Raw genomic sequence first — 8,020 nt, 5'->3', positions numbered from 1 at the left:
ACGAAAGTGATATGATTGAGTATGTTGCAGTGTAATGAGTAAATACGGCATGTTGAGCCTTGTGCACATACTAGAACTGGATAATGGTTGGATTATAAATGAATATGAGCTTGATTAGATGGATATGTGAAATGGTCCAAGTTGAGAGTGCTATCCGAATATTGTGATCCAGAAGCACATGTGTTGAGATATATGAGTACGTGAGTTGAGTTTAACTCCTCCGTAGCGTAGATGATTGTATTCCGAATTTAGTGAGCCGAAATACAGATTGGGCCCAAGGACCATTTTACATATATTATCTAAGTACATCAAGGCCTTTCTAAAATAAGTATTACTATACTAAGTGAAACAACTAACTAGGTACTGATGAGATATTTTGATCTATGTTCTTTACATTACTTTTGTATATACATATATGCGTAATATGTTTATTGAGTAGGCATCTCACCCCTTGCCAATAGATTTTACAGGTTAGGTGGAGTTCTTCTTGCTTAAGGTCGCACCGGCAGTGTCAGTCGATTCTCATCTAGGCATTTTGGAGTCTTGTGATGTACTTTTATTTTGTAAATCCTCTATGTAGGATAATGACGTAAACGTGTATTGTAAATTGTAAATGCTTTCTCTTATGTATAATATGTAAAGTTTATATGAGATTGAAGTTTATATGATTGATAATTGAAAGCATGTCTATAACTGATATTGTGTGAGATATCATGTGATCCTAGTGAGGGGGTTACATTTTAGTGGTATCAGAGCGGGTCTACTTTCCTAGGGATTAGGTTGTGTATGACTTGTTTTGGATTCCTAGGTTAAGACCACATAACCATGTTTTCTTATTCTAAAGCATGTTGTCATGGTCATGTTTCATGTAGGGTTATGGAGTCTGATGGTGAGAATGGATAAGCCGGTAATGTGTCTATTAGTGGTTCAGTTGGTCATATTCATGTGTCTGGGAGCTCAGAACATATAGGAGCTTCAGAACATGCAGGTTATCCTCAGGGTTACAACCAGTTTGAACAGATGATGGGAATCTATTTGGCTCAAGGTCAGCCTCAGCCACGTGTTCAAGCTCGTCGAGATGCGCCAATCTTTGATAAAAAATTTGAAAGGCTTAAAAAGATGGGTGCAACAAAGTTTGAGGGTAGTACACATCCTGATATAGCTGATAAATGGTGGACCAAGATTGAAGATATACTTGAGAACACACAATGTCGGCTAGACTCAATGGTCAAATATGTTTCGAATCTTTTCACTGATGAAGCTTTAGAATGGTGGAGATCTATAAAAAGGACAAGAATTAGAACTGAAATGACATGGGCTATTTTCAAGAAGTTGTTCACTAATAAACACATGTCAATGATATATAAAAATAGGAAACAAACAGAGTTTTTAACCCTTATGCAGGAGGATATGTCTGTGGCTGAATACGAGCTTAAGTTTAACACTTTAGCCAAATATGCACCTGCAAATGTGTCTACAGAAGAAGCAAAATGTTGTAGGTTTGAACATGGTCTACACCCAGATGTTAGAATTGGGATTCATGCACATGAAACTAGCTTTAGATTGTTAGTAGAATCTGCACTCAGAGCTGAGGAAATTGTGAAAGATAGAAAACAACTTTTTGTAACAAAAAAGGCTCGATTTGATACAGAGGGCCAGTCTAGCAGGCCATCAAAGAGAGGTGGATTCTCAGTTTCTTCTAGAGGCTATTCTCAACAATTTAGAGGTAGTAGTAGTATCCATCATGGTGGGACTAGATCACGAGGCGGATTTGGAGATGTTTTGAGTATTGCTCCATCTGTTGGTAGTAACAGATTTTCAGGTGGTCGGTTTAATAGTGGGTATAGAGGAGCGAGAATAACATCTTTTCCAACTTGTCAGACATGTGGATGGGTACACAGAGGTGAGGGTTGGGGACCTTCCCTGGTTTGTGGCAGATGTGGTCGATCTCACACAGGAGAGTGTTATGGTTCATTTAAGAAGGGTACATGTTTTGAGTGTGGAGAAACATGCCATTATCATAATGATTGTCCCTTATTAGTTGATAGAGGAGAGAGAGTTCAACCTCAGTCTAATATAGGAGGTGGTGCAGCTGGAGTGGATAGAGGCAGAGGCAGAGGTCGAGGAGGAGGTAGAGGGGGTAGACATGATGCTCCTATGGGTGGACAGACACAAAATGTACCACGAAATAGAGCCTTCAATATGACGAGGGGTGAAGCTCAAATAGCACTAGAGGTTATATCCGGTACAATTTCTATCCTTGATACCTTGACTTTTGTTTTGATTGACCCTGGATCCACTCATTCATACATAACACCTGAGTTTATATTGAAAATAAATGGGAAGGTAGAACCATTAGGATATGATGTGGGAGTTATCCTACCAGTTGGGAATAATGTTATTGTAAATCAAGTTCTGAGAGATTGTCCTATAAAAGTGAGGGGAAGTGAGTTCCCTATAGATTTAGTAGTTATGGGCTTTAGAGAATTTGATATTATTTTGGGGATGGATTGGTTATGTAAATATGAAGGTAAAGTTGATTGTTGTTCAAAGGAAGTTGTGTTACATTTTAATTCAGAATCAACTGTGTTATTTGTTGGGGAGAGAAAGGTTGTGCCGTCTTGTTTAATATCTGCAATTCAAGCAATCAGATGGATTAGAAATGGGTGTGAGGCATATTTAGCTCATATTGTGGACACTAGGGAGGATGGAGGCAAATTGGAGAATATTCCAGTGGTGAGAGATTTTGTAGATGTATTCGTAGATGAACTATCAGGATTACCACCTCATAGGGAGATTGATTTTCCTATTGAGACCATGCCAGGAGTATCTCCTATATCAATTGCTCCATATAAAATGGCTCCAGTGGAATTATAAGAATTGAAGAAACAAATAGAAGAACTACTTGAGAAGGGGTTTATACGACCTAGTACTTCACCGTGGGGAGCACCTGTATTATTTGTGAAGAAGAAAGATGGTAGTATGCGACTGTGTATCGATTACAGATAATTAAACAGGATGACAGTGAAAAACAAGTATCCATTGTCTCGGATTGATGATTTGCTAGATCAGCTTAGAGGAGCTCGTCATTTTTCAAGGATCTGCCTAAGGAGATGGATTGAATTATTAAAAGATTATGATTGTACAATATATTACCATCCAGGAAAGGCTAATGTTGTTGCAGATGCTTTGAGTGGAAAGAGCGTTGATATTGTGGCTAGTAAGAAGAGTTATAGTTTGAATTCACTAGTGGAGATGCGAGCCATGGATGTGGAGTTAGAAGTAAATGAAGTAACAGGTTTGATGGCTACACTATGGGTAAAACCAGATTTGAAAGAAATGATCCAAGAAGCACAATGGCATGATCCTTACTTACAGAAAATGAGAGATCGTGTACAACAAGGTAAAAAACCTGATATTTCTGTGGAAGATGATGGAACTATGATGATAGGTAGTCGATTATGTGTTCCAGATGTAGCAGAGTTAAGATCAGAAATTCTACAGGAAGCACATAATTCTCCTTATGCTATGCACCCAGGAATGACAAAGATGTACAGAAATTTGAGACCTTTTTACTGGTGGCCTACAATGAAGAAAGATGCATCTGATTTTGTTTCCAAATGTTTGACATGTCAATAAGTTAAAGCTGAGCATTAAGCTCCCATAGGAAAACGAAAACCTTTAACCATATCAGAGTGGAAATGGGAGAGGATCACTATGGATTTTGGGGCAGTTTACAACACTCCTTGGGAACAAAATTGAATTTCAGTACAACTTTTCATCCACAGACAGATGGACAATCAGAAAGAACTATTCAGACCTTAGAGGATATGATGAGAGCTTGTGTTATTAATTTCCAAGGTGAGTGGGATATACATTTACCTCTTATGGAGTTTGCTTATAATAATGGTTATCATTCGAGTATAGGCATGGAACTTTATGAGGCATTATATGGAAGACCGTGTAGAAGCCCTATATGTTGGGATGTTGAAGGAATGAGGCAATTAGAAGGACCTAAGTTAGTCCAGGGAACTGTTGAGAAGATCAATGTCATAAAGAAGTATTTAAAAGCTGCACAGGAACGTCAGAAAGCCTATGTGGATCAGCACCGGAGGGAGATGGAATATAAAGTTGGAGATAAAGTGTTCTTAAAAATATCCCCATGGAAAGGAATAGTTCATTTTGGCAGAAGAGGGAAGTTGAATCCAAGATACCTCGGGCCTTATGAGATCATTGAGAGAGTTGGACCATTGGCTTATAAGTTAGCTTTACCACCAGAATTGTCTTTAATACATGATGTATTTCACGTGTCAGTATTAAGAAGAAGATCAGACCCAAGTCATATGATTCTTGAACCTGGGATTGCAATAGTAAACACAGACTTGACTATTCGTGAGAAACCTTTAGAGATTTTGGGAGGAGAAATAAAACGACTCAGAAACCGTGAAATTCCGATGGTTAAGGTGAGATGGAGTCATAATCAAACACTTGATGAGGCAACTTGGGAGGTAGAAGAAAATATGAGGACACAATATCCTTACCTATTTGAAGCTTCTGGTAAGTGAATTTCGGGGACGAAATTCTTTAAGGGGGGAAGAACTATAACATCCCCAAAACCCTAACATATGAGTCTTCCCACATTCATATATGTTTTCATGATTGAATACATACATTTTAGATTCATCTCATTGGCATTGGAAGTTTCGTATGCATGATGCGATTATCATGCGATTAGTAGACGATTAGTGTGTCGTTAAGATGTAACGATTGGCTAATTGAGTTAGGACTTAAATGAATGAATGAATGAATATGTCCTTAATTGATTAAATTAGACTTATGGAGGGCTGGAAATGAAGTTGAGTAATTAAGCACCTCACAAAGCATGATGTCACCCAATATGTAAGACAAATTATACCTCTTCATTTCAAATGGATGTACACAACTCATTCTTTATGCTTTCCAGCCACAATTTCGACCAAAGCTTCAGAAAACCTTCCCTTTTCATACCCTAACATCCTCCAAAGAAAAATCTTCCAATTTCTTCCATTTTCAAGCCAAACAATTCAAGTTAGGAAGCATACTAGGTGATAGACACAAGTTGAAGGTTAGTATGCTGTTTTAGCTTGTTTTCTATGAGTTTTAGATTCTGAAATACCGTATGATCATAGGATTTGTTGTGGATAAGTTGTGATTGATTTTGTTGAGTTTTAGTGTTGTTTGAATTGGTTTTATGCTGTCCAAATGAAAGATATGTATCAAGTGCCCTAAACAGAAATCTAGGGTACTGCTTTCAGTCATTTTGGAGCATGTTTTTCATATTGATATTGTTCTAATTTGAAGATACATAAAGAATAAAATATATTCCTATATGTGTTATGAAACCCTCTGTAAAATATGAGACTTTAATTCCATATATAGATGAACAAAACCTAGAAGGAATATGACTGCCCCGAAATTGAATATCATGTGAGTCAGCCATGTTTATGTAGCATTTTGAGGACCTTAGGATCATAATTTGAGAAAGTTTATCTATAAAAAAGTGTTCCTAAGTACTTGAAGTATATGTTTGTAAAAAGATTTGACAATCCATTGTGTTTAGTGTGAGCTAGGTTGAGTGAATTTTGGTAGATGCAAATCTGGATAGTCTGTTTCTTGGCTGGAAATAGGACAGAATCATTTTGCATGCCATATATTATGTAGAAGTGATATTAAATTTAAGTTTGGATATGTTATACCCATATATGTCTAGTTTCAGTAGGTTCAAGAAACAGGGCATTTGGATTCATATAGAGAAAGTTATGGCAGAATGTGTGCAAGTAGATCATGTGATGATCTAAGACAAGGATTAGATTGCATGAACTTTTGTGGAGTTAGTGTCTTGTAAATAATATAGCATTCCTTAGTTTATATTTTTATTAAGTTTATATTAAGGCTAATTGTATAAATGTTATGTGACATTAGGAGGGAAATGTGCAATTGAACGCACACCCGATCGTGTTGAATAGATCGAACCAAGTGCGACGATAAGCATATTGCTTATATATGTGTATGAATGTATTGTGCCTTGTGACTTGTTGAGTGTGAGATGTGGTTGAATCTGATGTGAATAATGTGGATAATGTTTGAGTGTTTGTGATACATTATGATTGATACGAAAGTGATATGATTGAGTATGTTGCAGTGTTATGAGTAAATACGGCATGTTGATCCTTGTGCACATACTAGAACTGGATAATGTTTGGATTATAAATGAATATGAGCTTGCTTAGATGGATATGTGAAATGGTCCAAGTTGAGAGTGCTATCCGAATATTGTGAGCCGGAACCACATGTGCTGAGATATATGAGTACGTGAGTTGAGTTTAACTCCTCCGTAGCGCAGATGATTGTATTCCGAATTTAGTGAGCCGGAATACAGATTGGGCCCAAGGACCATTTTATATATATTGTCTAAGTACAGCAAGGCCTTTCTAAAATAAGTATTACTATACCAAGTGAAATAACTAACTTGGTACTGATGATATATTTTGATCTGTGTTCTTTACATTACTTTTGTATATACATATATGCGTAATATGTTTATTGAGTAGGCAGCTCACCCCTTGCCAATGGATTTTACAGGTTAGGTGGAGTTCTTCTTGTGATGTACTTTTGTTTTGTAAATCCTCTATGTAGGATAATGACGTAAACGTGTATTGTAAATTGTAAATGCTTTCTCTTATGTATAATATGTAAAGTTTATATGAGATTGAAGTTTATATGATTGATAATTGAAAGCATGTCTATAACTGATATTGTGTGAGATATCATGTGATCCTAGTGAGGGGGTTACATAGTAACCACTGGCCACCAAGTCATATGCCATAACACCCTGTTTCTGTGATCCCAAATTGTCTTCAAAGCACAGCAAATCCGGATTATGATATCCTGGTTTGGACCATATAGCACCTGTAACAGCCAATCAGCAAAGTTCAAACCATCAACTTGTGGCATTGGTATTCCAGCTATTCACCAAACATCACCTGCAAAGCAACATTCAACAAATAAATGGTTATCTGTTTCATCCTCCTCAACACACACCAGACACTCAATAGTGATGGGAACTCTTCTTTGGGCCAAACGCGCTTGAGTGGGTAAGCAACCTGAGTAGATACGCGAGATAAATTGTTTTAATTTAGGAGGTATCTCCAGTTTCCACAGTCTTTGCCATCCCTCCTGCACCACACCTTCCTCCATAATCCCCATCCATACAAGATAGCCGGAACGCACATTGTAAAACCCATCGTTTGACTAATGCCAAATTCTCGTATCCTCCCCCACACTGAATGGTAGTATAATATCACTAATAGCACACACTTCAGCTTCACTGAAGCAACCACTAAGCCTATCCAGATCCCATCCCTTACCATTCTCGAGCAACAGGTCTGCTACCTTCAATTCCTCCATCCTAGGGACCATAAAAGAGTTTATACAAAAATCTTCTAGTTGAGGTACCCATACATCTTTCCAAACTCTAATAGATCTACCATTCCCCACCCGCCACCTTAGCCCTTTTCTAAGTATGCTAAGTCCTTCCCAGATACTTATCCAAACCATACTAGGATTATTGCCTAATTTAGAGAAAAGTAAGTCCTCCATTGGAAAATATTTAGCTTTAAACATTCTACTTACTATAGTATTTGGGTATTTAACTAATTTCCACCCATGCTTCCCTAACATTGCCAAATTAAACATATGCAAATCTTTGAAACCCATTCCACCTAGGTCTTTTGGCCTACATAATCTTCCCCAATCAAACCAATGGATATTTCTTTTCCCCTCAGGTTTCATACCCCACCAAAAAGAATTCATTAGCTTTTGCAGCTCATCACAAATAGATAAGGGTAGAAGGAACGTACTCATACAAAAAGTAGGCAAAGCCTGAGCAACTGACTTGAGCAGAACCTCCTTTCCCGCCTGAGATAGGAATCTGAAACCCCAAGTGCCAAACTTCTTTCGTAGCCTATCAACCAGGAATGTG

Source organism: Euphorbia lathyris, chromosome 4 (genome assembly GCF_963576675.1).
Source record: "Euphorbia lathyris chromosome 4, ddEupLath1.1, whole genome shotgun sequence".
Taxonomy (NCBI): Eukaryota; Viridiplantae; Streptophyta; class Magnoliopsida; order Malpighiales; family Euphorbiaceae; genus Euphorbia; species Euphorbia lathyris.
Note: the sequence above shows the minus strand (reverse complement) of the source record.